At 36.0% G+C, this 14497-nt stretch overlaps 1 protein-coding gene across 1 annotated transcript in view; it reads left to right on the top strand.

Moving 5' to 3' along the window:
* PPFIA2 (PPFI scaffold protein A2) overlaps nucleotides 1–14497 on the top strand; it is a 418639-nt gene that overhangs the window by 228067 nt on the left and 176075 nt on the right. The gene's annotated exons all lie outside the window — the stretch shown is intronic.

The following is a 14497-nucleotide window of genomic DNA, read 5'->3' on the forward strand; positions in this document are numbered from 1 at the left end:
AGACAAATAAAGTGGCTTTCTTATTTGTTTCTCTGCATAATGTGGACAACAGCCAATCAACCTAATGGAATTTGTGCATGTAAACAAATAATGATGACGAAGTCATGCTTCTTCAGTTGACAAATTCTCTACAGTAGAAGTTTTAAACTTAGACTATTTGCAATACATATTTTTTTTAAAGATTTTTTTTAAAGTACAATTCCAGAACAGAATGGCAAATAGGATTTATCTTGGGTGCCAGTTTGGGTCATTAAGTAGTTGCTGCTGAAAGTGCATCATCGGAATGTGATGAGGCTGCTTTTAAAAAAAGTGATTATTTCACGTTGTCTCAAGCAAGCAAAGAGAGTGAGAACACACGTGATTTATTGGATGATACTGTGGAAAAACACAGTACAAAATAGTAAAAATCAATATATTATGTACCTGATTATACATTTCACTCTTTATATGTGATTTTATGCATATGTATATTTAAGTGGCAATTCATTATTGTCAGGACTTGTTTCTTATGAGTAAATATCTGTAGGGTAGAGGGAAGCCAAGAGTTTTTCCTAAATTTGGCTAAGTGTTTGCAGAATTCTTATGAACAGCAGAAAAGGTTAAGGATATATATGAGTGATTTTACACATAGTTCTCTTGAAAAATTTATTGTGCTTCCCAAGAAATCAGAGTCTTCTGAAATTCTTTCTGCTTCTACTGACCAAAAAGATGCTCAGAACTCAGAGAAAGTCCCCTGGAGAAGAAGGGAAAACAACAAGGAGGGAATGTGGCATATTTCTTATGTAAAGTGTTGTTTTTATTATCTTTTGTTGCTGAGGGAGGGACATCAAAATGGTTAGAATAGGAATGAAAAAATGTCCAATGGTAACTAATCAAATGCTGTTCAAATTGAAAGATTTGGTGTCCACAAGAAGACTGAAAGGGTATTGAAAGGAGTAGGCCATAAATGCATGACCCACGGACACAGACAATAGTGTGGTGAAGGCCTGAGGCAGAGGGTAGGCGCAGGGTAGAAGAGGTCAATGGGGGGAAAATGGGGCTATTTGTAATTCTTTCAACAATAAAGATAAATTAAAAAAAGAAAGGAGTAGGCCAGGGTGTTACTACCTTGATAAATTCAACAAGGTCCAAAATTTGACTCTTAGCTTGGCAAGTCCAGAAATCTTGGTGTTTTCAATGTCTTTGAGTAGTTGCTTAACCTATATGAAGGGAGATAAAGTTAATAATGTCATTCACCTGCTTAAATTCCTTCCATGGCTCCAATTGTCCTTTACCAAAGACCACAGTAATTAAGATAGCTGACACTTGCTACATCTATACTGAACTGCCTTTAATTTTTTTTAAATTTTTTAAACTTATTTTATTTTACTTTTCCCGTCATCATTTATACCCCTCTATGCCCTCTTCCTGCCGCCCTGACATCACCACACTGTGGTCCATGTCCCTGAGTTCCTTCTCTTCTTTTCTGTTTTTTGCTCAATCGCTCATACCCCAGCACCCCACTCCCACCCCCATCAGAGCTGTCTTCCTGTTCTCTATCTGTGAGTCTGTCTCTATTTTGCTTGATAGTTGAACCACCTTTTTTAAACAGCTTTACTGAAACATCATTCATATACCATTTTATTCACCCATTTAAAGTGCAGTTTATTGTCTTGTGCACTTATCGCCACAATCAATTTTAGAACAGTCTTATTACCCCCAAAAGAAACATTGTACTGCTTAGCTGTGACCCCCTCCAATCTCCTCATCTTCCCTACTAGCCCTAGCAACCACTAATTTACCTCCTGTTTCTAAATATTTACCTATTCTGGACATTTCATATTAATGGAATTATATAATGAGTGGTCCTTTGAGACTGGTTTCTGTAACTTGACATAGTATTTTCAAGGTTCCTCTAAGTTATAGAATGTGTCAGGCCTTTATTTACTTTATTTCTGCATAATATTCCTATACACACACACACACACACACACACACACGTATGTATGTATGTATGTATATATATAAAACATTTTTAATTCATTCTTCAATTGTTGGACATTTGGGTTGTTTCCAATTTTTAGTTTTAATTTAATTTAGGAATAATGCTGTCATGTACATTCATGTACTAGTTTCTGTGTGGACACATTTTCTATTTTCTCCCATTCATTCCTAATAGTAAAATTGTTGGATTATGTGTAACTCCATTTTTACTGTTTGAGACAGTGTTGGACGGGTTTTTCAAAGCAGTTGTGTCACTTTACATTCCCACCAGCAGTGTAGGAGGCTCCTCCCCATCCTTGCCAACACTTATTATTTATCTTTTGATTATAGCCTTCCTAGTGGGTGTGAAGTCATATTTCATTGTGATTTTAACTTGCATTTCCCTGAGAGTTAGTGATGCTGAACATCTTTCAATTTGCTTATTGGCCATTTGTATATCTTTGGAGAACTGTCTATTCAGGTTCTTTGCTCATTTTTAATTGAGTTATTTGTCTTTTTATTAATGAGTTGTAATAGATAAATATATAGGCTAGAAATAAGTCCTTACGATAAGATACATGATCGGCAAACATTTTCTCTCATTCTATGGGTTGTCTTTTCACCTTCTGGGTGATTGTAATGCAAAAGTTATTAATTTTGATGGTGTATTAGTCATCGCAGGTTGCCACAACAAAATGCCAGAGGCTGTGTGGCTTAAACAGGTTTATTTTCTCACAGTTCTGGTGGCTAAAAAATTTGAGTTCAATGTGCCAAGTCCTCTTCCTGGCTTATATGTGGCTACTTTCTGGCTGTGTCCTCACATGGCAGAGAGAGATCTGGTGTCTGTTCCTCTACTTATTAGGGCAATAATCCCATCATGAGGGTCCCACCACTATCACTTCATCTAAACTTAATTATCTCCCAAAGATCCCATCTCCAAATACCATTACACTGGGGATCAGGGCATAAAAATATGAATTTGAGGGAACACAGTTTAGACCACAGCAGATAAACAGCAGTTTGTCTGTTTTTTCTTGTGTTGCTTGGGCTTTTAGTGTCATATTTAAGAAACCAATGCCTAAAACAAGATTATGATTTACCCCCATGGTCTTTTGTAAGAGTATTACAGTTTCAGTGTACTTAGGTGTCCTTTGGACTTTAAAAATCGTTCATGCTATTTTTCCCTTGATCTGGAAAAATTACTCTTACTCATTTTTCACGTATTGTCTTAGCTGCTGGCTGCACGCACATACCGTCTACATGGATTACTTGAACCGCGCCTATGCTTTCTGAGCACCCTGGATATAGCCCCTTTAACAGGTTTGTCCTATTGTATTGTAACTGTTTCAGTTACCTTTATTTACCATGACTTTTTCCCCATTGTACAAATTATATCTGAAAAAATTATAGAATCTCCTACTTGTTAGCATTCAGTGTTTTGTGGAGTCAGGAAACAAACGATCAAAATGTCGATTGATTTATTTACAGTAAAAAACAGAATTGTCAAGCAGGTCCGGTACCCAAACTGGGCTGACAAGGGGAAGTCTCTTCTCTGAAGGAAACTATACCAAAAAAATTCAGTTATTCTAAGAACATTTCTTGGTATTCATGGACTCAGAACTTGTTATGTTACTTGAACATTTAATGAGACAATGTCACAGTAGTGTGGACAATTCCAGAACACACATATGCTTGCTTCTACCCCTATTCCCAGATGATTTATAATCCTTGAGCCTGCCCTCCCTTTCAGACAGAGATTGTTTAGAAGAGCCCTGCCAGCTCCTTCTTTCCTCTGGCTTACTTTTCTGTTACTGGGTGCCATCCTCTCCCCTTCTCATCGACAAATTCTACTTTAATTCTATATTAATGCAACAAAATAGAGCACAAAATGTTGTTCTCTGAGCCATGTTCTACTCTCCTAAAAGTAAAATTCTCCAAGTCAGGACAATATACTGTATATTCTTTATAACTTTTATAGCACCCACTATACCTTTTTGGTATTTATTTATTTATTTATTTATTTATTTATTTATTTATTTATTTATTTATTTATTTTAGAGAGAGAAAGAGAGAGAGAGATCAATGTGAGAGAGAAATATCAATCTGCTGCCTCCAACATGCTCCTGGACTGGAGATCGAACCTGCCTCTGGGTATGTGCCCTGACAGGGAATGAAACCTGCCACCTTTTGGTGTACAAGATGACACTCCAACTAACTGAGCCACACTGGCCATTTTAACTCAATGAATAGCAAACAATGTCATAGCCCAAATATTTTTTGTTACATAGTTATAATTCTGTTAATTGCTAGAGAGACGTGATTTAGTTTTGAGTTTGAGCTTTATTGGGCTATGTTGGGAGATTTAAATATTCAGTTTGGATGCTATTTTGTGTGCCTGGGAGTGTTCACCACAGCAGGTGTTACCTAACCAGATGCTAAAGCCTTTGAAATTAATATGCAGCATCTTGTCAAACATGCCTCCTGCTTTACACCGACAGAGCTGGTGAAAATTGGTTTTATCTGCCAATAGAGTTTTTGGTTGGCAATGACTCCGTCCTGCTTTAGCTACAGTGGTTACTGGGCCAGGTGATTTTACTAATGTATTAGAATGTTGAGTTTTAATAAATTTTCAAATGCTTCAAGCATAAAATAAGCAAAAATATCTTTTGGTAATCAGTAGAGATTAAAGATTTTTTTCCTGTCTTTTTATAAAGATGAGTCAAGATTAAGGACAAGGTCATTAACTGTGTTACAGAACTAGAAGGCATGGTTCCTCTGTTAGGATTTGTCTCTCATGATCCTTCTCTCTCTTATTTTATATGTCTGATACTATAAGATCAGGCCTAAGGGCTTTTTCTATTTTGGGAAAAAGTACTATAGGGGAAGCTAGAGCAGGTTAAAGGGAAAGGATAGTTGATGTAGGTAACCGGTATTTGTTCTAGGCCTTTGAGTTTGTCTTTCTCATTCCAGTGATAACATACACAGGGACAGGATTTGGAAATTAGAGAAGCTGCTCGAATTTAGGATCAGGGAAGCCACTCAAAGAGCCAGAACTCAAAGGAGAGGTGTTTTCATTCAACATTGTCCATCCTACCCACCTGGGTAGGCTTTCGGCTGTAACCCTGGATTCTGGTTAGACTTGTAGGCAGCTGGGCTCCTCTCAAGCAACATCTTGTAACATTCAACACAAGAGTTCACCAAAAACTCCTCAAAGATGTTTTATGCTGTCATTTCATTTCACTCTCCAGACAACATCTTGAGAGCTGTGTGAGCCCCAGGGTAGTAATAGATGCAATCAGAGACATGTGGAGGGAATAGTAGCAGATAAGGTCGGAGGCACGCTCTAGGGGTTTTAAGAACAGTTTTATGATGTCCAGAGAATTTTCTCATAGTTTCTATCTTTATAGACATTAATACAATGCCTTTTAAAAGAGAACATAGAGTGTTTTTTGATGTACTCTAGGTAATAAAAACCTAATTAATTGATCAGCAAGAATTTACTAAGTGCAAAGGAACAAAGGGGTACAAAAAGTCATTTTCTCATAAAAATGTGCAGGGTAGTTTTACTCTGTCATATTAATGTCAATCATTTTTAATATGCTAGACTACTAATGATACAGTGGATGATCCTATCTTTATTGCTACTCTTAAGAGCAATCATGTTGTCCCTGATTTATTAGGATTGATATTAGGATCTTCCCCCAAAGAGTGAGGGATACTTAACAGTGATATTTATGTGATTTATCTAAGTCAGTTATGTGACTCTTGAGTTACATTTCAGTTACCATTAATGAAGAAACACTGCATGATTTTTGTATTTCCTGAAGCATCTAATGAAATATACTGTCCTGATACGAAAAATTGGCTGTTGGAAGAAAAACATAATTGTATGTGGAATAACTACACATAGCTCAAAAATTACTGAGTGTATATCATTTATTAGACATCTATTGTAATCAGAAACTATTCTAGTCACACTTATGCTAAGGATCTCTTTTTTTTTTTTGTACTTTAAGATTTTATTTTTTAGAAAAGTTTAGATTCACAGCAAAATTGAGAGGAAGGTGCATAGATTTTCTATATACCAACTGCCCCCACACATGCATAACCTCCCTCATTATCAACATCCCCCACCAGATGGCACATTTCCTACAATTTATGAACCTGCAGTGACATAGCATTATTATTCAAAATCCATAATTTACATCAGGGTTCACTCCTGGTGTTATATATTTGATGGGTTTGGATTATATTTATCTCTGTATCACCCTAGTAATAAAATATAGTAATAAAATATAGTTTTTCATATTTTTATGAGAAAAAGGGCCCATAAAGGCTAAAGTACCTATGACCCACAGAAGTCATAATATTGATTTGGAGGTACTGAAAAAAGTTAGCTTGCCTCTAAATGTGCTTCCAACCAATCTATGATAACAGTACCTGCCCTCCAGGATTCCAAAACCAAGACAAATCTTCTCTAGGTTGCTGTTAAAGAGCATCTGATACCTGGGGCAGCTCTGTACACATATTGACAAATTAAAGTCCGAAAAGCAAAGGGAGGAAATGATGTAAGGTGGCACCTTTCAGTGAGGGTGCAGTAAGTGAAGCATGGTAGGGACAGGACTTGATGTTCAGACAGCCTCAGGCTGCCGGACAGAGCCTAGGCTTGATTTCAACCAGCATTCACCGTTTGCATTTTTTGATGCCAGTTACCTTGACTAGAAGACTTTTTGAAACAAAAGTTACCCAACACCTGTGTCCGCATACCATAAAATGGGTGTTGTAGCATGTTTGATTTTTAATAGACTTGCATATCTCAGGTCACTATTAATGCACTAAAATAGTCTTCTACTGTGCAGTTTTAGGGGAAAGATAAAACAGTTCTCTTATTGGAGTGTGGATACATAAAAAAACCAAGAGGGCACAAAATGTTATTTGCATGGAGTTTAAATCTCATTTCCCTTTTAAATTGAGCATCCTTACTCAACAATTTCTGTGGAAATCTAGGAGCCCAGTTGCGCCTGTCAAATTGTATTAGTTATGCAGGCAGTTCTGCCTTCGAGCTGTCTAGCCCAGGGCTGACCATGAGACATGGCTGTGTAACACAGTAATGTTGGATGACAGCTTACTCTGAGCTCATGCAAGTCTAGGAGGCGATTATAAGACCAGAGGTCATTAATGTTGCATTTGATTGCATAAGATACTATAGAAAAAATTACACACACACACACACACACACACACACACTGATAGAGTATTGATTTCTATGAAACAGATTCTTTTTTGTTTCCAAACTAAGTGATTTCTAAACTAAATTTCTAAAGTCTCTCGTGGTTATAACTAATATTCTGAGATATGTATACATATAAAATTTAAGGAATATATTGTCTTTTATTGTTGTTTTCATCTCTCCAATGTAATACTTCTGATACTAATTTGTTGTAGAAAGCATGTCCTATAGTGTAGGGAAAGAGGTATATATTTTATATATGTAAATATATGTGCAGTTTTATCCAAAAATACACAGATTTAAAATCCAAAGCTTCCTACTGAGTATTACAAATAGAATTGGTAGAAGAATTTTCAAATGTTTCCAAAAGAGAAGACACCCAAATATAGTAAGTTGGGGGCATAGCCTAAGGAAGGCATTATAAAAACATTTTGAAGTAGTTAGTTTTGTCTAATTTAAGAGCTAGATGGTCAAGTCAGCATGCTCCCATGCCATATGCTTTCCTCGGAGCTATTTTTGATTTGCACGAATGCTAGATGGTTGGAGAATAAACTTAAAAGATGCTTTTTTGTGGTTGGTGAGGGTGTTGGTGGTGCTTAGTGAAGCTGAATTCCAACTCACCCTTTATTTTTTCTCTTCTGTCTCAGATTGGTTTGCACTCACGATTCTTCATGTAGTGCTCACTCAGATAGACAGCTTCAGAAATAAGGCCATTGTCAGTTCATTAATTTAGTGACCTGAAGGATTAGAGAATGCAGGCTTTACTGCTAGGTAAAGAGTGTTAAAACTGTAATTATGATGAATGGACTGTCATTGATTGCTCTGGAGACTGCTGTCTGGTGTCAATGACTTGAAATTTAAAGGTCGATTTTCCCTCTTGCCATGCAGCTTCTCCTGACCTACTTTTCTAAGGTGAGGACTCACCTGTTAAACCAAGGCCTTTCAAACATTTCCTTAATGAGAAAATATAGCCCCCTCCCCAACTAAACCTCCTCTAGTTAACACACTGTTCTGTAATGAGTCAGGAAAGTTAACAGTCTCTTTCAGTCCTTCTTTGTTAAATATTAAATATCAGAAAATGAAACATGTATAAAAATCAAATGCTCTACATCTGTCCAAAAACAGGCAGCCTGGTAGGCTGTGGTGACTACTGGGTAGAAAGAGGCATGAGGAGGGGAGAAGAGGAAGTGTGGCCGAAGCTCTGAGTCTATACGCTCTTCTGACCAGGTCGCTTCTGTAGAATCTAAGTAGGCACAGGAACTGAGTGAATCTGTACTTTGCCCTTTTATTTTTCACTTTGAGAATAACACATGGGGGACCAAAACAAGAGAAGATTGTTTGCATGAAATTGATTGAGAATAACCCATTGACCTGAGGGCTGTTATTTGAAACATTAGCAGCTTGAACTTCTCAAGTTCACCCTTAGCTGGGATGCCCTATGCACAGGCGAAACCACCATTAAGATCAAGGGGAAGGTTATGCTCTGGGGTTTGAAAAATCTGAGGGATGTTGGTACCAGCACTGACATTGCCAAGTACTTGCATGATCCTGGCTAGAGTGAAATGCTTTTATCCAAGTTTTCTCATCTGTGTTACAGAATAATAAGGCTGCCACGATGAGTAGATCATGTAACAGATGTAAAGTTGCTAACAGCAGCCCTGGGCTATAAGAAATGCTCCAGAAACAACACCTTAAGAAGAGGAAGACGTGGGCGGGGAGGGGGCGGGAGGGGGCGGGGGGGGGGGAGGCAGTCACACTAGGAATTTAGCTGAAATTGGGGAACTTTAGGTTTTATGTAATTTAAGAGGCTTGTAATTTATAATTAGGAGCACAAGAAAAGTAGATGACTGTGTTGGTTAATAAGAAGTGACACCTTCAGATACTAACACACAAAAAGGTCATTTTATTTTGCTCTGTTTTTTAAGGAACTAGTAGTGCTCTACATCATGAGTTGAATTTGAATCGAGGGCAACTGATGTCGCTAAAAGTGATCCACTCCTGAGTAAAAAGTTTGAATGGTGAATGCCTGAGTGCATATCACTACGAGCAAGGAGTTGAACTTGTTTCTTTTACTACCATCTCCGTTACATTTAGAATAGTGCCCAATGGAGAGGGAGCGCACGTGTGTGTGTGGGTGTGTGCGCGTGTGTGTGGGTGTGTGTGCGTGTGTGTGAGATGTGCATGAGTACATGTGGAGAAAGAACAGGACATTCCCTTCGGTCTGTGGGTACTCACACAGTACTGTGTGTCCTGACTGCTCTTTAAAATTCCAAGAAAGAAAAAATATGTGGGGAAAGTAATTTTGGTCCTTGGCAAAATAAGAATTTTGGCAGACTGTGGTTGGGAACACAATGATTAGCCTGAAAAGTTGTTGAGTATAGTTTGTGGTTGGTAACTGATCTACGACTCCTCTCTCAGTGATTCCAAGCAAACTCAGCTCCTTTGAATTCAAACACAATGAAGTATAAATGAAGATTTCTTCTAACATTTTCCCTCACTGTTTTCAGCTTCTGACAGTACTCTGTTATACACTTTGTTCTGTTTCTTTCCTTTTTTACCATAAAATATATTTTTGAAATCTTTCCATGTTGCTATATAAAAATCTAGCCTACTTATTTTGCCCTTTGTACAATATTCCATTATGTATATTTAGTATATTTAACTCATCTTTTTATTGTAGATGTAAATTTGGATGTTCCCAATTCTTGACCACAAAACCAATTTTCCTCAGAATCTCTTATATTCTGATACCTGTAATACTTATACAAGTACAACAGTTAGCATACATCATTTTCCAGATCCACTGAATTATGAATTTTTTCTGGGAATCTTGTAGAAATACACTTTTATAGATTATATTTTGAGAAAAAAGGCTAGAGAAATAACATATGGGTTAAATACGTATTTTCACTTTGATAATGAATCAGGCCAATATAATATATCCAATAAAAAGGATAAGTGTGAATGCACAAAGTATTGGGGGCAATAGTGTAACTTTCTATACATGCAAATAGAACATAGTAGACAAGGATGTCCTTTTTGTGTAGAATATGGTATAATATTTCAGATATTGACAAAACAACAACTACAAAATAACATGAATATCCAACATGTTATATATTGAGCAAATTTTAATAATCTCAGAAAAACTAATAACTCTTCTTAATTATATCTTTTTAAAATTACTTTGGTATTAAAGTAAAAAAGTTTAGGGAAAGTAAACCATTTATTGTTACAGCAAAGCTTTGTTCAGTGTATATAATTTGTCAAGAAGGAAGAGAAGCCCCGAGGATATGAAAATAAACAAAATAACCTTGCCTTAAAGGAACATACTGATTACTTGGAGGAGATGAACACATAATTCACTCAACATAAAAACAATACAGTAAGTGCAATGATACATTTTCAGCAAGTTATTATAGAGCGTTAACAAGGCAAGGTGGTGTTTTAAGAATAAATTAGGCAGAGAGGATGGATAAGAGTATTCTAGGTATAGGAAATAGTACGTGAAAGAAAATGAAAATGAGATGAGAAACTGGAAAGGTAGAAGTACAAACAGGAAAGAAAAATCTCTGATAGACACAGAAGATGTACCTTTTAAGAAAAAGGTTTTAGAGGATCATTGTCACCTGTATATCATCAGTGTTTTTAATCATGTGATATTACTTGTGTGCGGTACTTTGGTGATGAGTTTTGAGTGCTTGTTAGTGATGGAAATCTTTGATGTGCTTCAAATGTGAATTATGAAAGATCTTTGGGGTCAAGTGCACAATCATGTCTAAGTTATTTCTGTATCTTCAGCACCTAGCAAGGCTCTGATATGTAGTAGGTGCTCAATAAATATTGTGTATATGGATAGATAGAGGGATGATAAATCTGTATAATTTGTACAGTTGAGAAATTTGATGATTTTTTTATTTTCAGCCAGAAGGAGGCAGTGTTGCAGAAATTAAAGAGTTTTGGAATCAAGGTGGATTATTTTTAACTATGTTACCTTGAGCAATTTATTCACCCATGCTAAGCTTCAGTGTCCTTATCTTCAAAATGTGGAAGAAATAAAGTAATTCATACAAAATGCTAAGCTCTGGGCAGAGCAGAGCGGCTCCAGCTCAAAAATGATAATTGCTATTTTTCGGTGAGAAATAAAGCTAATTAATTGTAAAAGGGCCATGTTTTAGATTATTTAAAAGTTAAAGTCTGTTTAAATTTAATGTATTTGAAAGTAGGAAGCTCTGAAAAGTTTTATGATCTTGAAAAAAATATAATTTTTACAAAGACTGAAAGAAAGACAAATTAGAAGGAGAAAGCTGGTGACCTGGAGGGGAAAAAATAACCTGTTGTCATCATTCAGAGTGAAATAGATCATCTGGGTTCAAAGTCCAGCTATACCATTGACTAAGTCTCCAACTTTGGGGAAATAATAATAACTTCTCTAGGCCTCAGTGAGATTTAGAAAAGGAAAATTTATATTCTTAGAGCAGTTTTAGGTTCACAACAAAATTGAGGGGCAGATACAGAGGTTTCTCATCTACTCCCTGTAACTACACATGCATAGCCTGCCTCATTAAAAACACCCATCTGAGTGGTACATTTCTTAGAATTGATGAACTTACATTGACACAGCGTACTCCGAAGTCCATAGTTTACATTATGGTTCACTCTTGGTGTTTACATCCTATATGTTTGAAAAATATATAGTGACATTTATCTGTCATGATATCATATAGAGTATTCTACTGTCCTAAATATCTTTTGATCTTCTTATTGTCTCCATAGTTTTTTGTTTTGTTTTTTAGGAAGAATTTTTTAAAATTTATCTTTATTGTTGAAAGTATTATAGATGTTCCTTTTTTTCCCATTGACCCCTTCTACCTCCCACCGCCCCCCAGGCCTTCACCACACTATTGTCTGTGTCCATGGGTTATGCGTATATGCATATCAATTCTTTCATTAATCTTTCCCCACCCACCCACCCCTGCCTTCCCTCTGAGATTTGTCAGTCTGTGTCTCCATAGTTTTGATTTGTTTTTTTTCAGAATGTCATATAGTTGGAATCATACAGAATGTAACCTTTATCAGATTGGTTTTTTCACTTAGTAATATGCATTTAAAGTTCCTCCATGTTTTTTTCCTGGCTTGATAGCTCATTTCTTTTTAGTATTGAATAATATTCCATTGTCTGGACGTAGCACCATTTATTTATCTATTCACCTACTGAAGGGCACCTTGGTTAGTTCCAAGTTTTAGCAATTATGAATAAAGCTGCTATAAACACCCATGTGCAGGTTTTTGTGTAGATAGTTCTCAACTCTTTGGAGTAAATACCAAAGAGTGAGATTGCTAGATTATATAGTAAGAGTATATAATGTTGTTTATGAGACACTGTATTTTTCAGGACTTTATTAGAATTAATTAGATAATCAATATAAATTGCTTGGCAGAGTGCCCGGCATGTCAATGTTAATTATATTTGCTGTTATTATCTCATAAAAGACATATAAAACTCAATTACTGACAGTAAGGATAGAAACATAGGTACAGAAGAGAGAAATATCAGAGGAAAAGTGTAAAACCACTTGGTAATTAACTCCATGTGAGGTATCTGCATCTATCACAGTCCCAGATATGCAGAATGTGCTTGTCTAATACGTGTTTCTCTGCTTGGAAGGAAAACCCTGCCTTGGGCCTCCTAGTTCCCCACCCTCCCTTTGAACTGATTAAGAAGGATCTTGCAGGGTAATTGTAAGTAATGGTTATCTAATTCTTCAGATAAGGAAAGAGAGTATAGCTAAATGCACCCTATATCTGAATCATATAAACCAGATGAACAGCGAAGGTCAAAATGGTATAGTGGAAAAGCACTAGACAAATAGCCTGAGGAACCAGGTTCACAGCCTCACTCACTCTCTATGGCTTGCCTCGTGAACTTGGACTTAATTTTTAGTAATCGAGTTTCCTCCGCCATAAAATGTGAATAAGACTCCCTCACTGGTTATTAGAGAGCAAGATGAGATAATGAATGTGAAAGTAGTGCCTGAAATTTACAGGAAGTCAATAAGTGTAAGTCTAATTTTCATCCATGGAGTCACTAAATAGCTTGCTCATAATCAGTGTCATGATAATAAACAAAAAATGCAAAGTCATCTGTCACCAATAGCATCATGACTAATTTCTGTTGTGGTACATTTCTTATAGTTGATGAATCTACACTGACCCATCATACCTGATTGAATACCTGATTGCACTTACAGAGTTATATTTTCTCTTGTTCTCTACACATAAAAGCCTATTTCTCCATTGTAGAAATACATAGGAGGAAGCCAAAAAAATCACTTATTTCACCATCTGGGAATATTCAATTCCTTCTGGTTTCTTATCTTTTTGTAGATAGCAAGCTAAATCTTTAGAAAGATCAACCCAGATATATGTTTCTTAAAATGGGTATGTTAAATATGCAGATTTGACTTATGTTTTGTCATAATATTCATGAGTATAGGGTTACATTTAAGTGACTATATGTTAATAACACACAGTACAGAACCTTTGTCACTTTCTTCTTTTCTCTATCAAACTATGCAGTTTATATAAAGGCTTCATTTTTATGGAAATGTTTATTGTTTTCACATGTTTATTTTCATTCTCCATTTAAATAATATACCAGAGAATATCAAAGCATTTAAGCAGGCAGCAATGAGGAGAGAGGATCTTTCTCTGTAACGCCAGCCCAAATGGAACAAGGGATTCTTTTGTCTTGATTCTAAGCTCTAGGTCCACTTGGAGTTCTCTGAGGTTCCCACTTGGGCCTAAGCCACTCAGAAAAACTCAGCAAAGTAAGTGGTTTGAAGCAAACAAAAATATAAACCCTCAAACTTTCCCAGCTTTGCATAATCATATATTCATTTACTTTATACTAAATTTGCCTCTGTGAACGTTAGGTTAACCAAATCTGTCTTCCCAATTTTTTTTTTTCATCTTCTGACAGTGCCTTCTCAGCCTGCAGCTAAGTTTTCCCAAATATTTAAATATTCAACAAGCATCAATTTTATTACTAAGAACCACTGAAAGTGATTTAATGATAACATGAATCTTTATTATTTTTCAAAAATATTTTAAAATAATGTTTGCTTATAAGAGTAGCAGAATAGTTGAATTAGATTTCTTGATCTTTCCTAAAGTAAATGTTACTGTGTCTAACCTCTGCTTAGGGTAGAATTACCCATATTATATACAGTTGTTTGTATGGAAAATAATACATTAATTAATAAGTAATAATACAAGAATAAACCCTGTGTTTTCTGTACTCAC

The sequence above is a fragment of the Miniopterus natalensis genome, chromosome 2, assembly GCF_054644295.1.
Source record: "Miniopterus natalensis isolate mMinNat1 chromosome 2, mMinNat1.hap1, whole genome shotgun sequence".
NCBI classification, from domain to species: Eukaryota; Metazoa; Chordata; class Mammalia; order Chiroptera; family Miniopteridae; genus Miniopterus; species Miniopterus natalensis.